Genomic DNA, 26,108 nt, shown 5'->3' with positions numbered 1-26,108 from the left:
GGATGGGTGTATGTGTTATTCTTTCTGTATTGAGGCGAACATCATGATGTCACAGTCCTCAAGGCTGTCTCCCACCCTGCAGATGCCTATTTTATCCCATGCCCCAAAGCCCCTCAGTTTTGCGATCTCTCGCAACCAAGTTCTCTTCCAGAGGGATATTTCTTGGGTTATTTTGTGGGCCCATCCAAGTGTCATCGTCGCCCTGGCCCAGGGTTTTAATGCCACCTGTGTTGCAGGAGGTAAAATCTGGGTTCATCACCCCCATACAGGTAACGTACATATGTTCTGTGAGCTAAGAGAGCGCATTCGAGCCTAAATGTCGGGTGGTCTTGTCGGGCATAAATCCAGTTATTAATATTAATTAGATTTGCCCCCCCAGTAATAACCCTTCATATCTGTGAGTGCAAGCCTACCTTAAGAGAAATCCTGGTTGTCCCGCCTCCCATAAAACACTGTCGGTGTGACCGGGTAGCAAGTGTTCTGGGTGACAAAAACTTAGGCAGTGTAATCATTTTGAAGAGGGCATCCCTCCCCATGAGAGAGACAGGAAGGCCTCTCCACCTAGCTGTGTCAGCCTTGAAGTCAAACAGTACCCTTCCCACTTTGCGAGGGACGTATAGATCTTTGTGTAATGTCAGGAATGTCCCTACATATTTAAAGCCCTCCTCTGATTCTTTAATCCCATGGGGCCGTGGCAATGGCGTTCATGTAACATGAGGGGTGGAAAGCACTGATTTGTCCCAATTGACTTTATAACCCGAGTGGGCACCATATTAACGCAGTATTTGGAAAAGTGTCTGGATGGTATTTACCGAGTCCATAACATATAGTAGGATATCGTCGGCGTATAACAAAATTTTCTCTACTTTCTCATCCTCCACTGCAATCCGGAACACACCAACTCCAGGTTGTTGTCTTATCATGCATGCCAGAGGTTCAGCCGTCAGGGCAAATAGAAGAGGGGACAGGGGGGTAACCCTGCCTGGTGTCCCTATCTAGTGGAAATTCGGTTAATATCTTCCCATTAACTCTCACCGCGGCTACCGGGCATCTGTACAATATCTTTACCCACTTCTGGAACCTAGGGCCACAGTCTAATTTCAATAAGGTCTGCTCGAGGAAGGGCCAATGAACAGCGTCAAACGTCTTTTCTGCATCTAGCGATAGGAAAACCTGTGGGGTTGTTCTGGTCTGTGCAACATTTAGCCAGTTGTGAGTCCGCCGCAGGTTGAGGCATGTGAACCTGCCGGGTATAAATCCTGATTGGTCACAGTGAATCAAAGGGGTGATGACCTGTAACAGTCTGGTAGCAAGAATGGTGGCCAATAATTTCATTTCCACATTAAGCAGTGAAATTGGACGGTAAGAGTCACACCTGTTTCTAGGTTTCCTTTCCTTGGGAAGGATAGCTATGGTGGCCTTCTGGAGTGAGTTCACCGGATCCCCACACTTCGTAGAATATATTAAGGAGATGAGGCCCAAGGAGATTCATTTATTGCTTATAGAATTCAGCCGGAATGCCATTTGGTCCTGGTACTTTCCCAGTTCTCACTTTTGCGATGGCTATGTGTAATTCAGTTAGTGTTAAGTCTTCATCAAACAGTTCCCTTGCCTCCATGTCTTATACTGGAGTGGGAATTGGCGCCAGATATTGTTGTCTAGTCTCTAAAAAAGAAAGTGGCCTAGCTTTGTAGAACTCTCTGTAGTAGTAGGCAAACTTGCCCACTATGAGTTCACCCATGTCCTATATTTCACCATGTGGGCCTAGAATAGTATGTACCCATTGAGCCTCCTGCTCCCGCTTGCTTAACCAAGCCAGCAGCCGACCAGCTTTGTCCCCCATCTCGTAGAGGCTGTGGAGAGTAGGCATGATCTGTTTTTTGGCTCCCTCCTGGCCACATCTCTATATTCAGTTTGTAAGGATGCAATCTGTTCGGAGAACCAGGGGGTTAGACTCCGTCCGGGGTGAGCTTTCTAGTTGCAGGATCCGTGTTTCCAGATCCTCCAGTTCCCTTACCTCACGCCTCTTTTTCTGTGCTATCCGGTTTTGTGCCCTGATCTCTAAATACTGTTTTGAATGCTTCCCATAAGATTGTCTTGGAATCTATGGAGTCCTTATTTTCAGCAAAATGTAGCTCAATATCTAAGTGGAGGTCATGTGCCACCTTCCGGTCCTTTAAGTCCCAGGCGTTTAGTTTCCATCCTGGGGCCTGCCTATTTTTGGGCTGCCTCATTTGGACCAGCAGGGTGAGTGGTCTGACAGTCTCTATGCCAAATAGTTCCCTTGCCTGATGTCCCTACCTCACCTCGTGGCACAAAGACATAGCTCAACCTCGAATACACCCTGTGTTCCCCTGAGATGGGACCTACGCAAAATATCAACCAAACCCACCAGATCAGCAAATTGGGCCAGTGCTGTCTTTTGGGGGGGAGCCGCAGAAAGACCAGAGCGGTCAGCATCTGTAGCCATCACGTCATTGAGATCTCCACCCTCAATATGTAGTACGGAGGTGATGTCCGTTATTTTGGCCTGGGTGGGTGCTTGGAGTCAGAGGGGGCGTAGACACTTTGCAGGGTCATCTCTGTGTGGGTACAGTGGCCCTGCACTCCCACGTACCATCCCTGTGGGTCATCCCATGTCCACGTTACTTGAAATGGGAGGCATTTCCTAACCAATATAACAATTCTCCTGGCCCCTCTGGTGAATCCTGCGTGTGCTAGGGTGGTGTATGCCTCTCTTCCCAGAAATCTTCGGTGTGTCCCCTGCAAGTGGGTCTCCTGAAGGAGAACCACATCTGCCTGTATTCGTTTAATATATTGTGCCACCATGCCCCTCTTAATTTTATTACCGAGGCCGTTTACATTCCAAGTCCGTATTGTTAGAGGTGAGTCGTTTATATATTCAGTTTGGGCCATCAGGAAACAAGTGGTATTGGAGTTACTATACAAGTGTGTGTACCTGTGCAAACGTGGATGTGCGACTGCGTATCCTCTATGTCAACAAAATAAACAGCAATAAAGCTGAATTCATCTGCCCCTCCATCCCATCCAGCCCCACCCTACCCCCCAGTGCCTCCAGTCAGCATTAAACCATGGCAACTGTGCTGAACCCTACTGGAAGAGGGTTTGGGAGGGCTGTAGCCCACCCACCATCTCATTAAACAGAACCCTGAATACTTATATCAACATCAACAGATATGCACAAAAGCTGAAAGAGCAATACATTTAAGAAAGGATGAAAAAATGGGAAGAAAGAGAAGAGGGGTGGGGGAGAAAATCTAGAAGGAGGGTCGGTACGATCACACCCAGAGACTATACAAACAGACATGTCAGAGAAGAGAAGAAAGTAGAGGGGGGAGGGGTCAGTGAAGAGTGAAATAGTTTCTGTGGCTCCAATTCCAACATTTGTGTTTGTCCTGCTCCACAACTCCACTATCCACCAGTCAGGATTGATATAAATGTTCCTGTTCCAGGTCATCTATCTCCGGCGCCAGCGGGTGTGGACTCTCAGACAGACCCGGGCGGGGTCGGAACCGTTAAGTTATTATCCTTTCTGGTCTTCTTGAAAGTCAGGGTCAGTTTGCCATTGTTGTCGGAAGAGATCCCTAAAGTGCGCCCCTGTGCATGGGCGACCAGCGGGGTCCCCTTACACCAGGGCAGTTCCGTTTGATCTTGACGTCACCTCCCAACACTGCGAACCTTGGTCTTGCGCCCTTGGCCAGGAGGGCCCTCCCGCCAGAGCCATCTCCTGTGTTCTCCACGCTGGGCGGGTGCTCTTCCAGCCTGGTCCAAGCCTCCTCCAGTGACTGGAAGAAGTAGGATTTGCCCTCGATTTTTGCAGGAAAGATCAACATATATTGCACATCGAGTGTCCGCAATTTTGTTTTCACTGAATCAAAGGTGCTCCTCTGTTTTTGTACCTCCCCTTTGTCAGGAAACACCATGATTTTAGAGTTCTCAAAAAGGATCTTACCCAGACGCCTTGTTTCTCTCAAGATCATATCCCTGTTCAGGAAGTTCAAGAAGCACGCTATTACGGGTTGGGGAGGGTAGCCCAGTTGGGGCCTTGCACTCGATGCCCTCTGTGTTCTTTCTATTATAAAACAGGATGAAAATTGGTCTGAGGGGAGGGCGGTCTTCAACCAGTTATTCAGGAATGCCCCCATATTGGCGGCCTCTGCTCCTTCGGGAAAGCCCACAAAACGCAGGTTGTTCTGTCGAGCTCTGTTTTTGGCGTCCTCCTCTCTCCAGCATATTTCTCATGTTGTGGCACTGAGTTCCGACAAATCCTTTCTCAGCCCCTGTGCGGTATCCTCTACTTCGGATATCCTGTATCCGGCTGTTGTGACCCTCTCTGAGACATTGCGTAGGTCTTGCTTCAACAAGGAAACCTTGGATCGTACCTCTCCTATATTCGCTTCCAGTGTTACGTAGATCCGGGGCCTTTTTGGGAAGGTCTGGGCTACAGACTCCACCTCTGCTTGAGAGGCCAGCACTTTTGTGCAGCGGTCCATCTTGCCCTGCCTAGTGGACCTGGAGTCTTTGACCTTAGTCATGCTGCGAATGCCTCCCGCTCCATGTCCAGCGACATGCAGCGAAATCTCTGGACTCCTCAGTGTCCAGACACGCACTTTCTATAGCAGGCTGTGGTACGGCCGCATGCAAGACCCCACCTTTCGTAGTCACCACCTCTCACTGCCCCCAGCCTCGTAGGGCAGGCAGTAGCTGTGTATGCCAGGTCTGTCCTACTGTAGGCCAGTGTGCACCATGGGGAGAGGGTTTCGGTAGCCACAGGTGCTTCTGGGGCATTGTTGTTGAGTCCAGTAGGGTCAGCGATATCCCTCCAATGCACTCTTTAGCTCTCTCGGGCCCCACTTTCCGTGGTTCAGCGAGAGGCCCTGTCCAAGCCAGCAAGCAGTGTGTGGCATCGCCTGGGGGCACAAGCTGCTCCCCTACCAGTGATTACTGTTAAGGCACACAGCAGGCCGCACCTGCCCCTGGTAACCTTGGCACCTATCGAATTCTTGTGATCAGTGGGGTCCCCCCAGCAGCCGGGGGGGGGAGGGGGGGGGGTGAACAGGCCCCGTATCTCACGGCACGTACTGCATCTTTCCAGCCTCTGTCCCCTCAGGCCCCCTCAGCCGGTCCCCATTTCTATGAGGGGTGTTCGGTCACAGGGGCTACAGGCCTGCCCTGATGTCAGCTGCCGCCCATTCGGGCAACAAGGCGAGAGCCTCTCTGTGTCATGTCCCTTGATTCAGCAGGCTGCATCCGTGGCCCAGACTCTCCGCGACTATGTTCAGGGACTCTTCGCTCCCATTATCGGCCCAATGTAGTCTCAGTGGCAGGAGAAAGGATGGGGCCAGTCAGAAGGCCAGGAGCTGGATTTACTCCTTGGAGGGAAGGAGGATGCAGGCGGCGTGCCGGGTGAAACTCATTCCCGGCCACCCTATGCAGATGCAAGCCTCACTCTCATCCCCCTCACCTCTGGATCTGTTGTGGGCCTGAGATCAACCTGCGCGGTCCTCTCCTCACATGCTGTGCAGCTCGGCACCTATCACCGCAGCGAAGAGGGGCTGCGGACTGTGCCCAGGGCTCCGCTGTGCATCAGGTACCGATCACTGCCTTAGGGGGCCCTCAGCCTGCCCCACATTGAGCCATTCACGTCATACAAGGCCAGGCCGCCGCCATTCTCCTGTACACGGGCTCCGTCTCACTGTTCTTCTCCAAGGTCTCTAGGACACCCGGGGGAGGCAGACCTGAGCAAAAACACACCGAGCAGGGTCCCAGACACCAGGGGAGTTCAGTAACCTTAAATGATGGGAAGTGTTTGCAGGATTCCTGCAGGATTAATATCAAGCCGTCTGAGCTCACTGGAGACGCTGCAAGTCAGCCATGTTGCTGGCCACGCCCCACGCTCCTCCTCACTTCTTGAATTCCTCAAGAAGTTGAAGACCTGGCTTTTCAATTAAACAACGTACCATAGGCGGGGCTAGGCACACGCACCAGAATACCCTCGCTGGTGATAGTGCGCTTTACAAATACACATAACATAAATACCACCAACAATGAGTCTTTCCATGCCCTGGTGATTGGTTAGTGGCTGCCCTTGACTAGAGTTTAAGGTGCACATAGGTTGTACTCCAACTCCACTAAAAGAAGCCTTCAGAGTAAATGTGTGAGGTGTTCCCTAAAACATTTTGAGATTTGAGTCCATTGGGAAGACATGATGCCAAGTCAAAGACAACACAGATCAATGTGTGGAATTCCTGTTACCAGATGCCCAGGGCATACTGTCTGTGGTCAGGGACAAGTCGTCTACATTTTTGTTTTGTTCAAAGGACAAGAGGATTGTTTACTGCCTAGGCAGATTATCCGTCCATAAGCATAAGTTATTTGAAATGGTACATATACTGTATTTACAGAAAGCCTTTACTGTTGACGTAAGCCCTCTAAGGTATACAGTGAGTTTTAAGCTCAGCTTGCATTTATGAGAACGGTTCCACGTATAATACTTGTTTGCTAAATTTAACACATTGAAGCTATTTATGCTACCCCAATAAGCCTCGTTTTATTACTTTTTTAAAAGTCTGTTTATTTGTGTTCATCAACAACACCCAGTAACACACTTTCAGCTAACAAAAATGTGAAAGAAGTTAAAACCGATGATCAGAAAGCTTCTCTGGGATGTTGGTGAAATGTTTTTATGCTGAGTGTGTGTCTCTTTCATACGAGAACTTGTTTATTTTTCCCCTCTCCTTTGACTTTTTGTTCTCACTGGTTTGTTGTTCTATTGCAAAACTCTGGCAATCAGCCGGTCTCCGGCCTCTTGGGGTCGCATATACACAGGATCACTGTACTGCTAAGTGTTTCTAAGTCGCTTGAATGAAATGAAGCTTGTTCTTTTTGTACATTTCCTGAGATATAAAGCCTGACAGATGAAGAGGTACGCTTTATGTAATGTTGTTTGTGTCTTCTCCCTGCGCTTCACCAGTGGGCACTGATGATGCCTTCTCTCCTTCACGACCCTAGCTGAGTCATGGTGGATCACGAAATCCAGGCGTCCATCTCGGTGTAAATGTAAAAGGGGGTGAAGGACTGTGAGCATGTGAATATATTTCTTGCCTTTAACTCAACGCAACTTTTAGGCCCATATGTACTAACACATTTTCCAATAAAAACAGACTGATAGAACCCTTTTGTTCATTAGGCCTAATGATATTACTAACTGTTTTTACATGGCATGTGCAAGCCAATGTTTGGGGCACCTTGTGACAGTGTGATAAAGTGACCCTTTCACTTGACAATTAGATGGGCTGAACCCAAGCACTGTATTTCTTTACCGATAATGGGTTAATTAGGAATGTGCGTGGCGTCATAAAAACCTTAAAAAATATATATCCTGTTACTGACCAAGCCTTGCACCCACCCCACCCCATTACGTGGACGGGGTTGCATGGTAGTGTCATGCTGTGGCAACCTGAATCCCACACAATGACATTTCTGAGTTGAGTGTGTAGGCATGAGTTTGTGTGTGCATGTGCGAATATTTGTGACTAGGCAAATCGAGAAATTAAATACAGCTTGAAAATAAATACTCGCGCACAGTTGGACACATGCTGTGCTTGGGTCATTCTAGAAGACCGAACCCCTCATATGAACAGGGTCTACACTGCGAATGCCCATATTGACTCTTGTGTGTGAGAATCATGCTTTTGGAAATGGTTTATTTTTATTTGTACTGGGATCCTGTGGTAACTTCCATGCAGCCCTGTCTCTCCTAGAAACCTGATAATCTTTCGGGTGCTGATGGAGAGTTCACCTCACCCGCCAAAGGACCAACAATATCCATCGCTTTATCTATCCAAGGTCCCTCAAGAGAAGCTCACAGCAATGACTCAGTGGTTTCCTAGCCAACAAAATCTTATCACTGTTGCCACATTGCACACACTCTCTAAATAACCCCTCTGTTTGCACATCCATGCCTGGCCAGCAGAAGCTTAGTCGTAATATTTCTTTGGTTTTATAGATGCCAAAATGATCCTCGTACGCCATGCCTATCAACCTATCTCCTAAACCTGGGGCAGAATCACTTTGGTGCTTTAAAACAACCATCTACTTCCCTAACTCTCCTCTGACCAAGCAAAAAGGTCTTACATGTTCCCAGTTCTCTCCTCTAGGTTCCAATCCTTAAGTAAGCATTTTCTTCACCTTGCTCAAAATCTGATGACCCTCCATTTCTCTCTTCAGCTCTCCCTCTGAAACTACCCCACCAATTATTACAAACATATCCTCCATTGTTCACTCCTCTTCTCTCATCCACGCAGTGTTCCCTTCAGTCGCAGAACTATCAGTCAATCTAGACAAGCAATCCGCTGCCCTTCTCTTAATTCCAGGCAAATATTCAACATCAAAAGTGAATTCTTACAAACTGATGACCCATTGCCTTATTCTGCTGAACAGTGGCTCTAAACCCCCCGTCACAAAGATTCCCTTGAGTGGCTGGTAGTCAGAGGTACCTTGAATGCGTTATCTGAAATTAAACTCTTGAACTTAGACAAAACCCAAAACACACACAAGACCTCGCTCTGTTACTCTCTCCATATATATTAGAGTAACTAACATTTGCCCCTCTCAAGGCCCTTGAGACAAACACTGTGCTCTCTTTTCATGACAGATCTTCCTGTAACAATACTTCCCCCAAAGCATCCATCATAATAGTGACTTTAAGCACAAGAATGAATTGTGGGGATTCATTCCAAACCACTTTTGACATCCTCTAACTCGACACTTCATGTCTTGACCCACTCAAAAGTCACTTCACCCTTCATCAGTCCTCTCATAGGGTACGTCCTTCTCGCTAGAATGTTAATGATTTGCTGCAGAATTCCTCCATTCCTAAAACTTAACGCCATTCCTCTTTGTTCTTTGGTACAACTTGTCCCAAAGTGGCCTGTACTAGCTCCTTCTCGGGTTCCACACCCTCCGCAGCCACTCTGTGCCCAGGTGATTGATTCTTCATTCCCAAACTTGCATTTTGCTGATTTGACGATCAAGCCATGTTTCGATATTTTTCTTGAACCAATCTCACGGTCTCATCTTGTTGTAACTTGGTATTCCCACACACCAATACACAGCCCTGATAATAAAATACACCTGATTTTGTTGCAAGCGGAGAGGACGGGAAAAAAAGAAGCATGTAACCTGTTGCATTGGTTCATGTCAAAGAACAAAGGAGCTACAAGTGCTGGTAGTTTTAAATTACTTTGGCAACAAATTAGCCATGTCCCAGAGCAAGGACTGAGCAATATTTGCTTACAAGTAGAGACTGACCCCTACTAGCCAGCAATAACAACAACCTGAAGCAAGGCATGCATAAAGCCAAGATAGACCATTGCAACATAGTTGTTCACGAGACACAACTGTTGCCAAATAAAACAAAGCTAAGTCACAGTCTGATGGTCAGTAATTCTCCACTAAGGTTTGTTCTGTAAGCAATGTCAATGCCAGTCTAGAGTCAGACTCCACCTACCAAAAAGCAAACAAGAGGGTGCAACACAGCATAGGTACATCTATAATGGTAGGAAACAGGATGTGTTCGTATTTACATTAGAAAACCTAAATAATGTGTGTACGTTTCACCAGACATCTCAATTCAAGATGATAAACATTGTGAGGGACAAGTGCTGCCCTGTGAAGTGTAGGTTATTTTTCTCTTTCCGTTCTCCTTTCTTTTAATTATTGATGTCACCACTGAGCGTTGTTGGGGTGAAGAGCGTCGAAAGGGGGCAATCGGAGCATATACAACATATGGCTGCTAGATCTCCTGGGATCCTGGTACTTTTGGAGTCCACTGGCAGGTCGCTCCCCTCACCGCCACGCAACCCCCTGTGTGACCACTGACCGCTGCTGCATTGTGTTTGCCTGCGTTAGAGTGACTGTGCCCTCCTTCTCTTCTGTACCCACGAGTGAGTGATTCTCCCCCACTGTACCTGTGTATTTTGCTGCCTTGATTGTGCCCCTCTCCTTTGGTGCCCAGATTGTGTCCCTTTTTTTCTTCTGTCATTCCCCGCGTCTCCCCCTCGCTGCCAGTTTCCCGCCGCCGCATCCCATAGCTCCGCCCCCCTCGCACCCTATTGGCCGCTGCGTCCCATAGCCCCGCCCCCTCGCACCCTATTGGCCGCCCCGCTCCCACCTCCCAGCTGCTCCTCCCTCCCTCCCTCTCCCACTCATATGGAGGCCGCGCAGCGGACGCGCGCAGCGGGCGCGCCGCTCGCGCGCCGAAGGCGCGCCTAAGGCAAGCCCATCTGCGCCCGTCCGCGCCTGGCCCGCGCCCAGCGCCAGACCCCCTGGCCCCCGCAGATGCCAGCCCACCCGAAAGACCTACAACGCCGCCACTCTCATCGCACTCAACACCGGCCGGAGCCCCGGCTGCTGCAGAGCCACCCCAAGACGCACCCACGGACCCTTCACCTGCCAATCCTGCAAGTTCTCCTGCATCCGGACCCGTACCGCATCCGCCAAGCCAAGCACCAACAGTAACCACCTGAAGCACCTGAAGTGCATCCTGCTCAACACCCGCTCCGTCCACATGCACGTCCACATGCACGCAGTGGAACTCTGGAACCTGCTCGACGCCACATGCCCAGACGTCGCCTTCCTCACGGAAATCTGGATGAACGCCTCCTCAGCACCCGACATCGCCATCGCCATCCCGGACGGATACAAGATCACCCGGAGGGACCGCGCCAACCAGAATGGAGGAGGCATCGCCATCGTCCACAAGAACACCATCCGCATCACGACCAACTCCGAAGACACCCTCACAGCCGCCGAACACCTGCACTTCCAGATCCACACCGACCCCAAGACCACCCTCAGATGCACCCTCCTCTACAGACCCCCGGGACCTCGCACGCAATTCAGCGAAGACATCGCCGACTTCATCAGCCCGCACGCCCTCCCCTCCGCTGACTACATCCTCCTCGGGGACCTCAACTTCCACCTGGAGAACAACAACGACCGCAACACCACCACCCTGCTGGACAACCTCGCCAACCTCGGACTCAAGCAACTGGTGACCACCCCCACCCACTACGCCGGCCACACGCTCGACCCCGTCTTCTCCTCCAGCAAGGACATCACCTTCAGCCACGCCACCGGACTCCACTGGACAGACCACAGCTGCGTCCACTTCAGCTTCAGAAGGACCACGACTCACCACCACCCGCAACTGGTCCCCCGCAGAAGCTGGAACAAGATCACTGCCGACCAGCTCACCACATTCCTGAGCCAGAACCCCCCCACCAGACCCTGCACCAAGAAAGCATATTGGTTTACCAACGAACTCAAGAGCTCCAAGAAGAATTGCCGGGCCCTCGAGAAAGTCTGGCGCAGAGACCCAACTACAGACAACATGACCACCCTCAAGCTCGCCACTCGAAGACATCACCAGCTGATCCACGCCACCAAGAAATCCGCATTCAAGGAACGACTGGACAACAACGCCCGCAACAGCAAGGAACTCTTCAACATCGTCAAAGAGCTCTCGAACCCCAGCGCCGGAAACAACGACATCACGCCCTCGCAAGACCTCTGCAACTCGCTCGCCTCGTTCTTCCACAGCAAGATCGCAGACATACACAACAGTTTCAGCACACAGCCAACGCACCCTACGACCGGAACAACGCCCCCCACCACCACCCTCTGCGCCTGGACCCCAGTCAACACCGAAGACACCATCCGCACGATGAACTCCATCCACTCAGGATCTCCAACCGACCCCTGCCCTCACCACGTCTTCAACAAGGCCGACTCCGTCATCGCACCCCACCTGTGGGACATTATCAACGCCTCCTTCGACACCGCCACCTTCCCAGAGAGCTGGAAGCACGCCGAACTCAGCGCCCTACTGAAGAAACCATCAGCGGACCCCACCGACCTCAAAAACTACCGCCCCATCTCGCTACTTCCTTTTCCGGCCAAAGTCATCGAGAAAACCGTCAACAGACAACTGGCCACCTTCCTCGAGACGAACAGATCCCTCGACCACTCGCAGTCCGGCTTCCGGGCCAACCACAGCACCAAGACCGCCCTCATCGCAGCCACCGACGACATCCGAGCTTTGCTCAACAACGGGGAAACAACGGCCCTCATCCTCCTGGACCTCTCCGCGGCGTTCGACACGGTCTGCCACCGCACCCTAGTGCAGCGACTCAACAACATCGGTATCCAGGAGAAGGCACTGGAATGGATCATCTCCTTCCTCGCCGGAAGAACCCAGAGAGTCCGCCTACCCCCGTTCAGATCCGAGGCCACCGAAGTCATCTGCGGCGTACCACAAGGATCTTCACTCAGCCCCACCCTCTTCAATGTCTACATGAGCCCCCTTGCAGCCATCGCACGCCAACACAACCTCAACATCATCTCCTACGCCGACGACACCCAGCTGATCCTCTCCCTCACCAACGACCCCGCCACCGCCAGAACCAACCTACACGAAGGGATGAAAGACGTAGCCGAGTGGATGACGAACAGCCGCCTGAAACTGAACTCAGATAAGACGGAAGTCCTCATCCTGGGATCATCACCCTCTGCCTGGGACGACTCCTGGTGGCCCCCTGCCCTTGGCAGCGCACCCAAACCAACAGACCACGCACGCAACCTGGGCTTTGTCCTGGACTCCTCCCTCTCCATGACCAGACAAGTCAACGCCGTCTCCGCATCATGCTTCAGCATCCTACGCATGCTACGTAAGATCTTCCGGTGGATCCCCACCGAAACCAGGAAGACGGTCACCCAGGCCCTCGTCACCAGCCGACTGGAATACGGCAACTCCCTCTACGCCGGAACCACAGCCAAACTCCAGAAACGACTCCAGCGCATCCAGAACGCCTCAGCACGCCTCATCCTGGACATTCCCCGACACAGACACATCTCCGTACACCTGAGAAACCTGCACTGGCTCCCCGTCAGCAAGAGAATCACGTTCCGACTCCTCACCCACGCACACAAAGCTCTCCACAACCAAGGCCCAAGATACCTCAACGACCGCTTGACCTTCTACACTCCCATCCGCCAGCTTCGATCAACCAGCCACGCCCTCGCCGCCGTCCCCCGCATCCGAAGAGCCACAACAGGAGGAAGATCCTTCTCCTACCTGGCTGCCAAGACGTGGAACTCCCTCCCCATCCACCTCCGCCTGACCCAAGACCACCTCTCCTTCAGGAAGCAACTCAAGACCTGGCTGTTCGAGCAGTAGCGGACCCCCCTCCCCCAAGCGCCTTGAGACCCTCCGGGTGAGTAGCGCGCTATACAAATGCTTGATTGATTGATTGATTGACTGACTGACATGGAATATGTTACCTCTACCATGCATCCTTTATACCACGCAACCCCTTTACCACTAAGTCTTTACCACACAGGCCTTTTTAGGTACTTTACAATGTGCGACTTAACAACTTCAGGTAAGTACATTTTTTAAAATGACATAAAATATAAGTGTGTGTGTGTGTGTGCGTATATATGTATGTATATGTATGTATATATATATTCACTGAAAAAACCATAGGTTTCAGGGGCGTTATAGTTAGCTGGACTTTTCACTCGTACAAAACCATAGAAATTCCCCCGTTATAGTTAGTTCAGCTAACTATAACTCGCGCGCCCGCAATGCACTGCTGATGACGTCACATATTACATCACTCATGACATGGTCAGTGACATCACTCATGACATCACTGATGACATCTCAAATGACATCACTGATGTCATCATCCAGTGAATGTGTGTTTTTCTGAAAATTACATGTTTTATATATGTATAGCTCAAGGTCGATGGAAGAATAAATGGGTATATAAATGTCTAAATGGATGATTTGTTTTTGAAAAATTTATTGTATAACTGACTGATTAAGTGTATCTTAGTGAATACATGGCTTAGTGAGTAATGTTTAAATATGTAAATATCTGTGTCAGTCTCTCACTTTGTGTATAAGTGGCTGCATGGGTTGGTGAGTAGCTACATGAGTGTCTATATAGGTTATTAGTTGGTTTTTGAATATCAGTATAAGTGTCTGATGTCTGTATGGTTCGGTGGGGGGTATTACGTAGTGCATAGGTGCATGAATGAGTGACTCACTGTATGTGTTGAAGACAGCATGTGTGCAGGACTGTATGGGTAGATGAGTGTGTGCATGGGTGTGTTAGTGAGTGAATGACTGTCTCAATAGTGTCTCTATGAGTAACTACATATGTTTTAAACTAGTATATGTGACTATTGGTGTATATACGTGAGTATATGTGAGAGTGAGAGATTGAAAGAGTTCCTGTATGAATAAGTATGTGTTTCTATAAGTGATTGTTTAAAAGACTAAGTATGTGTAAGTTTCTGTAGAAGTAAGTGTGGTGGTGTGTGTATAACTGTATATGCAGGTAAACGGATGTTTGATTCTTTATTAGCATGAGTGACTATGTGTGTGAGTAATTTTATGGATGAGTGGCGTTGTGTAACAGGATGTATAGGTGTATGAGTACATATGATGAGTGAGTACATGTATGAGTGACTGTATAGGACTGTTGGTGAATGAGTGGATGTGGATGTAGATCTTACAATTACTGAGTAGGTTGTTGTAACTGGTATTGGTATGTCCATTGTTTTGAAAATTTTAATTTCTATTTTTGAATGTGTGTATCAAAGGTTATATTAGGGGGAGAGGAGGTCTGCCACTCTATCACAAGGATGATGTCATCAGTGATGTCATCAGTGATGCCATGAGTGATGTCACTGACCATGTCATGAGTGATGTAATATGTGACGTCATCAGCAGTGCATTGCGGGCGCGCGAGTTATAGTTAGCTGAACTAACTATAACGGGGGAATTTCTATGGTTTTGTACGAGTGAAAAGTCCAGCTAACTATAACGCCCCTGAAACCTATGGTTTTTTCAGTGAATTTCTAAGGTTTTTTAAATGCTAATTCCTAGCTATAACGTGCCTGAAACCTATGTTTTTTTCAGTGAATTTCAAAGGTTTTTTAAATGCTAATTTCTAGCTATGCCTACAGAGATAGAACATGTGAAGAAAGATGGAAAAACGCACAGAAAGAAAAAAAAGAAATGCAGAAAGAAGCAACAGAAGTCCTCAAAGACGAAGAAAAGTGCAGGAAGAAGTATAACGTGCAGAACGAACAAACAGAAGAGCAGAAACAAGCCTTGTTGCAAAATCATCCTGTACCCTCAACTTTTTCAGACGGATACTGGTGGTAACTGAGTCTGACTAACCAGTCCTAGAGCCAGTGCTATGTTAAAAGACACTCAGAATACAGTAAAAACACCTACATACACTAGGGCACACTATGCGTTGGGGTCCCCCTGTGATTAACATGACCGCCTCTGTAAGCCCCTAGTATATAATAGGGCAGGGGATTAAAACTACCTCTTTAAACGCACCACAGGGCATGTTTGAACACGTCACCTCATGCCCCGTCCCCTCCCTTTCCCACTGTGTGAACACGCCCTGTAGCCGTTTTAAGTTGGGAGATTAAGTCCCCTTGAATCCTGAGGGTCCCTAGGGTCCAACTAGACCACTAGGTACCTCCAGTAAGCGCCACAGAGCTGCGTTGCAGAGAGGTGTAAAAAGTGGCACGGCCTGCACCACCTCTCTGCAACGCAGAGCAGTGGTGCTTACTGGAAGCACCTGGTGGGCTAGTTGGACCCCAGGGTCCCTCAGTTTTGAAAGGGAATTATTTCCCCAACTTAAAAACGCGCCACAGGGCGTGTTTGCACACGTCACCTCAGGCCCCGTCCCCTCCCTTCACCACTGTGTAAACACGCCCTGTGGCCGTTCTGAGTTGAGAGATTAAGTCCCCTTGAATCCTAAGGGTCCCTAGGGTCAAACTAGCCCACTAGGTACCTCCAGTAAGCGCCACAGAGCTGCGTTGCATGGAGGTGTAAAAAGGGGCGTGGCCTCAGAACACCTGTCTGCAACGCAGCTCCCTGGCGCATACTGGAGATACCTGTTGGGCTAGTTGGCCCTCAGGGACCCTCAGTATTTTTTTTATTTTTTTTTTGAAACCGTTTATTGCAATCTCAAATAGTTACAAGTATGGGCCTACAACCGTCTGGCCGGCCGCTAGAGTGGCAGAAGCATATGACATACATACAGAAAAATCTCTTGGCGGTGCAAAAAGGGTAAATCAGGAGATATCAGTAGTGCAGGCCACATAACTCCAAACCCACAATACAGTTTCCTTTTGTCGAAACACAACAACACAAAAACAACCACACCCACAAGGCAACCCGCAATCCCAAGTGACAGCACGCGCTCCTTAAGTGGGGGACCCCAACCAATCGCCAAACTCTGAAGAGGGGAATGAGAAAAGATCAGGGACTGGGGAACCACGTGCCCATGGCTGGGGGAGGGGGCCGGCTAGGGGGACGGGGCTGGTGAGGCAGCCGGCAGCAGCGGCGGCTCGCAAATACCCCCGCGATAGGCGTTCCAGGGGCCCCAGATTTTCACCCACGCCCCAGGCTTACCCCTCGCAACATACACTACCTTTTCACGAAACATACACCAGTCCATGTGTTCTTTCCAGGCCGACACTGCCGGAGGCCTCTGGGATCCCCACAATTGAGCAATGTCACGCTTAGCTATCATGTATCCCAGAGTCACCCACCGCGTCTGCGGAACCGAGTAGTCAGTTGGCTCCCACACATTCAGCAAGCATCTCCTCGCTTCAGGCAACAGCACGACACGCGTAACCACTCGCAGGACTTCGTGCACACCACGCCAGAATCGCTCCACCTTTGGGCATTCCCACAGAATATGCAAGAAAGTTGCCAAAGCACCACAGCCACGCTTACACAGTCCATCCTCAGCAAAGCCCATACGTAGAAGCCTTGGCCCCGTCACGTAAACCCGGTGGAGGATCTTAAGCTGGACGAAGCGAAGGCGAGCCGGGATGGCCACCTCCTTCGGAGAGGCCACCGCGGACATCCAGTCCTCGTCGTCCAACTCCAGCCCATCGGCAACCCAGGCCTCGCGGAGGCCAGTCAGCAGGCCCGATCGGTCGTTGATCAGTTTTTTATATATAAGGGAGGTCGTGCTGTCTGGGACATGGCCATCCAGCACTCTGTCCTCCAGGGGGGAAGACTCCGGAATGGACGCGACATCCGGGAAGACTGAGCCCAGCGCGTGGCGGACTTGTAAGTACCGGAAGTACTCACTGCCTTGCAACTGAAACTCCGTCTGCAGCGTCTCGAAAGTTTTGAATCCCCCCCTCGTCCAGAGATCTCCCACTGTGCTGATGCCGATCGTGTCCCACTTCTCGAAGCCCTTCGAGGTCCACAGGGAGCCCAACCTCGCCGACGCATATAGCGGTGACGCCCGGGTCAAACGGTCCTTCCACCCCATAGCTGCGTTAGCCGCGTGCCATACACGCACCATGACACGCGTCGGTCCCGTCAGGCGAGGGTCCGGCGCGCCAGAGTAGAGCGCTCGATTGTAGTCGCCACCGGGCAGGAGCATCTTGTCCATTTCAAATGCCGGGTTCAGGGCGGGCCCGTAAAGGCCATGATTAATCGCAGCTAGCTGGGAGGCCCAGTAATACCGTTTAATATCCGGGAGGGCGACCCCCCCATCGTACCACGGGAGCGTCAATTTAGCCAAGGCAATACGTGGCCTCCCGTCCCAGAACAGGCGACGCTGCAAACTCTCCACCTCCCGGAAGTAGCGCGCCGGGACCAAATCCATAGTGTTCTGGAGAGCGTACAGAAAGCGCGGCAACGACATCATCTTAAACAAGGCCGCTCGGCCGAGCGGCGAAAGCGGCAGACGCCGCCAACGCACCACGTCCTCCCTCAAGCGCTGGAGGGGGGGCAGCAAATTCCGCTCGTAGCGGGCCTCCGGGTCCAGAGTAATATATATACCCAGGTACCGAAACCCCTGGGAGGCAATCTGGATCGGACAGTCCCGTGGTAGGACCGGAGCCTCCCCGGCAAGCACATATACACAGGATTTCGCCCAGTTGATGACGAGGCCTGAGTTGCGACCGAATGAGCGCAAAACATCAACTAGGACGATCAGTGATTTACGCGGGGAGGCGAGATATAGAAGGATATCATCAGCGTAGAGGGACACACGGTCCTCATGCTCGGGGGTCCAGCGGAGACCACGGATGGAAGGGTGCCACCGCAGCCACTCCGCCAGGGGCTCCAGGGCCAGTGCAAACAGGAGAGGCGACAGGGGGCAACCCTGTCGCGTGCCCCGTCCCAGTGCGAATGGGGCTGAAACTCGTCCATTCACCACCACCTGCGCCAATGGGCCGGAATACAACAACTTGACCCAGCTGGGGACCCTCAGTATTGAAGGGGAATTAATTCCTCAACTTACAACTGGCCAGGGGGCGCGTTTGCAGAGTGCTGCAAGGAGGGAGCGTGGCCTCCGGCGCGATGCCGGTCTTTGTGGGTTTTTTTAGAAGGAGGGCTGTGTGGCCCCCTTTCTTTTTCTAATTTATTAGCCCTGGGGACCCCATCCCCCAGGGCCAGCACCCTAATTTGTTTTGTTGAAAAAAATTAATTTGACCCTCCCAAGGCCTTAATCGGCCCCGGGGACCCCAACCCCCGGGTCATGGCCTATTTGTTTTTTTTTATTCTTTAGGAGGGGGGCTGTGATGCCCTCCTCCTCAGGCCACTTATGGCCCCGGGGACCCCATCCCCCGGGGCCGGCCTTTGATTTTTAATATTTAAAAAAAATATGTATTTATAGAAACACCTAGGACATGCTGGACAAACCGTATGTACCTATCACCATGACGATTTGCGTGATATTCATTAAAAGGCGACTATGCATACAATGAATCCACGTAGAATGTTTTCACACCGCTAGTGAAGCTCTGACATGTCTGACACCCTACCGTGCCTAATCCCGGCGCCCCCACTGGTGGGTACTCTCCAAGTAGACACCCTTGTCGTTTATTTATACAAACATGGGTAGCTATTGACGGGCACATTTAATACACATGCACACCAAGCCATTCAAAGGGGATTCGACAAAAATTCAACCAAACTATGCAAGAAACCCCCTCACGGTTAATAAAACACACATCCACCGCCGGATGTGTAATACTTTTTATTTTACTCTCTGGAAAGGAGACAAACCTCACTTGAGAGTCACAGCGTGCTCCTGGCTGAGCCCAATGCTGTGTTACACCCACCAGTGCCCGCCGAGTGCCACACACCTCTGTGTTGTATTCCAGCAGCTAGTGCGTATGCTATGACACTCTCTAGCCCATGTGCACTGTAACACCACCCCGTGAATATGTCATGCCACACTTCCCTTCGCACGGGTTATATTGCCCCATCTAACGTGCCTTCCTCGATGCCTATGTTAAAAGCACAGCGCTATGCCATACATATTATAATCTGGGATCCATATCTTTGTCACAGTGCATATGCAATGTTACACTACCCAGCACATATTTTATATTACAACTTTAGAGACTACTTAGGTTATACAACACTGCCCTGTGCAAATTACACTCCAAGGCGCATATCACATAGCAAGCGCTAGTGCCTGTGCTATCTCGCGCTCTCCAATGAATCTGTCATTGCGCACAATGTATTGCATATTATATTTCAAGGCCCGGTTCATCTTATATCACACTTTTTGGTTCATAGTTTATACCATATACTATATCTAGTTTTCATTTTCAGTCGTGCTCTCAGGACTATGTTCTATATAACACTGCGTCCACCTACCCTTTTCACGGGCATTACATTTTGCGATGGGGGTGGAGGGTCAGGGGATGTTTCTGCCAAGTGAGCCCGGCGTCACAGTCCCAAACGTCCTCTTCTTCCTGAATAAAATTGAGATTATGCTGCATACTTGTTCATATTTTAAGTAGTATGCACAGACACACATTTTAAAAACAATAATGTTCCTAATAGCCACCTTCTATGAACAGTTAGCTTGCTGCCCCATCCACCTCCTCCCTATCCTCTGTTGTCTGAATCCATGGACTAGCCTCCTCCCTCCTGCCATGCATGGTCTGATGTGCTGCCACTGCCCTCCATTTACCATGATGTACCAGTCTACTCCTCCTGCCCTCCATTGCCCAATTCTATGGCCCATCATTGACCTCCTGCTTAGCCTCTGTGCTTAGCTTGCTGCCCCTATTCTCCTTCCCCCTGCCCTCCGATGTCTTTGTGCATGCCCCTGCTCCATCCTTTTTGACCACCATGTTCCATGGACCTGCCACTCCTATCTACTCTGAGTGTTCTGTTGAGCTCCCCTCCCACCTGCCTAGCATTGTCAGATGACTGTAACCTGTCCCTGCCACCTCCACCCTGCCTGTCCACATGCCATGCCCCTATCCCCTTCCTCCTGTCCTCCATTGTCCATTTTACTGCCACACCCTTCTGCCCTCCCTGGTCTGTTGTGCTGAAACTGCTCCTCCTGCCTGCCCCGCGCGGTCTGTTGTGAGGCCCCTTCCCCTGAACTCTCTTGTCTGTGCCCAGGTCCTGACCCTCTTTTCTATCCTCCATGGTCCTTTGTGCATGCCCCTGCACCCTCCTTCTTGCCCATCATAGCCATTGTGCTGCCACTTACCCTCCCGCTTGCCATGCATGGTCTAGTGCCCATCCTGCCTGACCTCCATGGTCATCTTGCTGCTCCTGCCCTGCCCCCTTGCCCCCAGCCCTCTGTTTCCATGTGCAGACCCCTATTCCCTCCCTCCTGGCTTGTCGGTTCCATTGTAATGCCCCATATCCGTCCCTCCTGCCCTTTATGGTCTGTTATGCTGCAGCTTTCTCTCCTGTCTGTCCATTATGGTCAGCTAGCTACCATTGCCTCTTTCCCCTCTGTTGTCTGTTGTCCATGTGCATGGTCCTGTCCCCTCCTTATTGCTTTCTATGGATTGTTGTGCTGCACTCCCGTCCCGCATGCCCTGTGTGGTGTATTGTGCTGCTGCAAACCCTGATGCCTGCCCTGTAGGGTCAGTTTGGTGCACCTCTCAATGTCCCTCCTGTCCTCTGTTATCCGAGTCCATGTCCCTACCCCAATTCCTCCTGCCTACCATGATCCAATGTACCATACTTGCGAACATTTTGAACTTGGTAAGAGGGAGATTTTGAAATAAAACTGGGGTATTGATTTTTCCCCTTTGAGTTACATTGAAAAAGAGAAGATTGTAGACAGGAAACAGATCAAGGAAAGCCCATTTGAGCTTAAAAACATTGGACGTTTCCTGGCTGAAACGGGTCTGTTGGCATGTATGGTTGTATGACTGCTGCCTCTTCCTTCTGCCCACAATGGTCTATTATATTGCCACAGCCTCTCTTGCCAGTCCTGTATTGTTGGTTTGTTGCCCCTTCCCCCCTTTCCACTGCCCTCCATAGTCTGTTGTGCTGCCACTGCCCTTCCTGCCTGCCTAGTGTGGTCAAATTGTTGCCTCTGCACTCTCCTACCTGCCTTCAATTTTCAGAGTCCGTGCCCCTGACCTCTGCCTCTCAACAGTATCCCAATGAACAACTAGATTGCTAACATTCTATATTTATTACACAAGTGTGGAACGCCTGACGTCATTTTGATGTAATCAAAACTGTAATGCCTAGAGCATTTCCTTTAGAAATTACATATATGAGAGGGTCTTATTTGCATCAAAATTATGGTTAGTGCTCTAAAAAACAAAAATGAGGACATATTTTTTGAGTTTTCAAATAGCGACAAAGAACTTTTAAATTATTTGTAATCTTAGTTTTTTTATCCAGTTGACCACTTGATTAAATGTTGCATCCGAGGGGAGATGGTGTGGTGTTACTTCCTATGGAAACACGGTCCTAACTATAACTATCTACTGGCGACCGCCAGTAGTTAGGACCGTGTTTCCATAGGAAATCCGCAACATTCTATTTGGAATAACTTTGGCGCCGGTTGACGAATCCTCGCAAAATTCTCAATATAGGTGGGGCGCTCCGCTCCGCTCCTACCCTGAAAGTCTCGGGGGGATTCGTCAAGCGGGGGCTGAGAAAAAAGGGGGATCCCAAAACGTGTTTTCCCCATGCAATTTTCCATAGGCACCTTTAGTCCAAGGTACAGCCCGAACGGCTGAACAGAATTACTTGAAATTTGGCAGAGAGGTAGTCCTCAGCTCAGGGATGTGTCTTTTGCATATATGGAGTCAATCAGTTCAGTAGTTCCTGAGAAAATCAAAAGTAAAATCATATATGTATGTGGGATCTGATTGGCTGTCAGCACTTCATCCAAGAAGTGTTGGCAGCCATCTTGGGACCACTATACATGATAGCACCTCATTAAAAAGCATTGCAGTTAATAGAAGATTTTAAGACTTTAGTTACATTATAAATCATTTGTTGATGGTACCATACTCATTTTAGGAATTGTGGTATGTTCTAAGGTGATTTCACCATGTGAAAAAGCCTTCTGCTGGGATATCATGATTGAGAGAAAAATATTTTCTCATGCTTTTCCCACAGAGGTTTGGAAGGTGATCTATAAGCTAAACTGAGAGCTTATTTTTTGTAAATTCACATTATCTTTCTCAGTCATGTGAGAATGAAGTCTGACATTCTCAGTAAAACATGTACATCCAACAAGGGCAGAGACTGTCAGTTGATTCCTTTGTGTTCTACTGCAGCTTCCCAGAGTGTTCCAAAGAACAACTAGAGCGCTAACAGTCCTACTTATGATAAACGTATGGCACACCTGAAGCCATCTTGCTTGGATTAAAGTGGTAACTCTTAAAACATTTAATTTAAAAAGGAACAAAATGAGGGGGTTCATTTTTCCATAAAAAGTATGATTAGTGCTGCAGAAAGAAAAATTAGGGCTCATTTTGAGTGACTTCTCAAATCCTCTTCTATTTCATTAAAAAATTCTGACATGCATACTGAAACATGCACTTTCAATACCAGCAGCAGTTTTCCCTGGTGAGCAGTAGCTTTACTACAGTGATCTAATGAGCAAAAAGAGTGCTAACATTCTGAATTTATGGCAAATGTGTGACACATCTGAATGCCTTCTTGATGGAATCAAAGTAAAAAACTGAAAGTATTTCCTACTGAGGAGACTGCAGTAAATGAGGAAATTAGGAAACTTTATAACAAATAAGTCTCCCAAGATGGCCACCAGAGACAAAAGAGCCCAAATGTAGCCCAAATATCACCCAGATGTAGCCCAAGTATAGCCCAATGACAGAATGTCCCAGAGTGTTCTTAAAAACAACTAGAGCGCTTACTTTCTTCATTATGACAAAAGTATGGCACACCTGAAGCCATCTTGATTGGAATAAACTGGTAACACTTAAAACATTTAATTTAAAAAGGAACACAATGAGGGGGTTCATTTTGCCATAGAAATTATGATTAATGCTGAAGAAAGAAAATGAGGGCACATCTTGAGTAACTTCTCAAATCCTCTTCCATTTCATTAAAAAATTCTGACATGCAGACTGAAACATGCACTTTTAATACCAGGAGCAGACTTCCATGGTGAACAGTAGTTTTACTACAGTGATCTAATGAGCAACTAGAGTGCTAACATTCAGAATTTATGGCAAATGTGTGACATATCTGAGTACCTTCATGATGGAATCAAATTAAAAAACTGAAAGCATTTCCTACTGAGGAGACTGCAGTACATGAGGAAATTAGGAAACTTCATAACAAATAAATCTCCCAAGATGGCCACCGGAGACAAAAGAGCCCAAATGTAGCCCAAAATCACCCAGATGTAGCCCAAATATAGCCCAATGACAGAAGTCTGCAAAACACTTATTATTTTGTGTTTTTGCAGTGTTATATAGTGCAGACTTGTCAGGTATTGGAGTGCTTTACATGAGCATTGGTTACATCACACAAGAACAAATTCATTTTGGTTGTAGACATAGGGAGACTAAGTGATTTGACCAGAATCACAGAATATCGAGCTGAAGCAGAAACTCCAACCTGGTTCCCTAGTTGCAAAGTCTGCAGTTCTGGAAGTAACACCACATCCTCTCCCCTAAGTGCAACATTTAATCAAGTGGTCAACTGGATAAAAAAACATAAAGATAACAAATAATTTAAAAGTGCTTTGTCGCTATTTGAAAACTCAGAAAATATGTCCTTATTTTAGTCTTTTAGAGCACTAACCATAATTTTGATGCCAATAAGATCCTCTCATATATGTAATTTCTAAAGGAAATGCTCTAGGTATTACAGTTTTGAATACATCAAGATGACGTCAGGCGTTCCACACTTTTATAATAAATATAGAATGTTAGCAATCTAGTTGTTCATTAGGATACTGTTGAGAGGCAGAGGCCAGGGGCACGGACTCTAAAAATTGGAGGCAGGTAGGAGGGTGCAAAGGCAACAATTTAACCACACTGAGCAGGCAGGAAGGGCTGTGGCAGCACAACAGACTATGGAGAGCAGTGGAAAGGGGGGCAGGGGCAACAAACCAACAATACAGGACTTGCAAGAGAGGCTGTGGCAATGTAATAGACCATTGTGGGCAGAAGGAAGAGGCAATGGTAGTACAACCATACATGCCACAGGACAGGGGGAAGGAGAATAGGGGCAGCAAGCTAAGCACAGAGTTTAAGCAGGAGGTCAATGATGGGGCATAGAATTGGGCAATGGAGGGCAGGAGGAGTGGACTGGTACATCATACTAAATTGAGGGCAGTGGCAGCACATCAGACCATGCATGGCAGGAGGGAAGAGGCTAGTCCATGGATTCACACAACAGAGGATAGGGAGGAGGGGGGTGGGGCAGCAAGCTAACTGTTCAGAGAAGGCGGGTATTAGGAACTTTATTGTTTTTAAAACGTGTGTCTGTGCGAACTACTTAAAATATGAACAAGTATGCAGCATAATCTCACTTTTTTTCAGGAAGAAGAGGACGTTTGTCACTGTGACTCCGGGCTCACTTGGCAGAAACACCCCCTGACCCTCCACCCCCTATCGCAAAATGTAATGCCCGTGAAAAGGGTAGCTGGACGCAGTGTTATATAGAACATAGTCCTGAGACCACAATTGAAAATGAAAACTAGATATAGTGTATGGTATAAACTATGCACCAAAAAGTGTGATATAAGATGAACCAGGCGTGAAATATAATATGCAATACATTGTGCGCAATGACAGATTCATTGGAGAGCGCGAGATAGCACAGGCACTAGCGCGTGCTATGCGATATGTGCCTTGAAATGTAATATGCACAGGGCAGTGTTGTGTAACCTAACTAGTTTCTAAAGTTGTAATATAAAATATGTGCTGGGGAGTGTAACATTGCATATGCACTGTGACAAAGATATGGATCCCAGATTGTAATATGTATGGCATAGCACTGTGCGTTATAACATAGGCATCGAGGAAGGCACGTTAGATGGGGCAATATAACCTGTGCGAAGACAAGTGTGGCATGACATATTCACGGTGTGGTGTTACAGTGCACATGGGCTAGAGAGTGTCATAGCTTATGCACTAGCTAGTGGAATACAACACAGAGGTGTGTGGCACTCAGCAGGCAATGGTGGGTGTAACAGAGCATTGGGCTCTTCCAGGAGCGCGCTGTGACTCTCAAGTGATGTTCGTCCCCTTTCCAGAGAGTAAAATAAAAAGTATTACACATCCGGCAGTGGATGTGTGTTTTATTAACCGTGAGGGGGGTTTCTTGCATAGTTTTGGTCGAATTTTTGTCGAATCCCCTTTGAATGGCTTGGTGTGCATGTGTATTAAATGTGCCCGTCAATAGCTGCCCATGTTTGTATAAATAAACGACAAGGGTGTCTACCGGAATTAGGCACGGTAGGGCATCAGACATGTCAGAGCTTCACTAGTGGTGTAAATACATTCCACGTGGATTCATTGTATGCATAGTCGCCTTTTAATGAATATCACGCAAATCGTCATGGTGATGGGTACGTACGGTTTGTCCAGCATGTCCTAGGTGTGTCTATAAATATATATATTTTTTAAATAATAAAAAACAGTGGCCGGCCCTGGGGATTGGGGTCAAAAAAATATAATTAGTAGACATGCCCTGGGGGATGGGGTCATCAGGGCCAATAAATTAGAATAAGAAGGGGAACCACACAGCTCCCCTT

The 26,108-nt window shown here is 48.8% G+C and overlaps 1 protein-coding gene across 1 annotated transcript in view; it reads left to right on the top strand.

Moving 5' to 3' along the window:
• The window catches only part of CRYL1 (crystallin lambda 1), a 640,631-nt gene that overhangs the window by 38,193 nt on the left and 576,330 nt on the right, over positions 1–26,108 (top strand). The window lies entirely within an intron of this gene.

The sequence above is a fragment of the Triturus cristatus genome, chromosome 8 (assembly GCF_964204655.1).
Source record: "Triturus cristatus chromosome 8, aTriCri1.1, whole genome shotgun sequence".
Classification (NCBI taxonomy): domain Eukaryota; kingdom Metazoa; phylum Chordata; class Amphibia; order Caudata; family Salamandridae; genus Triturus; species Triturus cristatus.
This window is presented reverse-complemented; position numbering and strand designations above follow the sequence as displayed.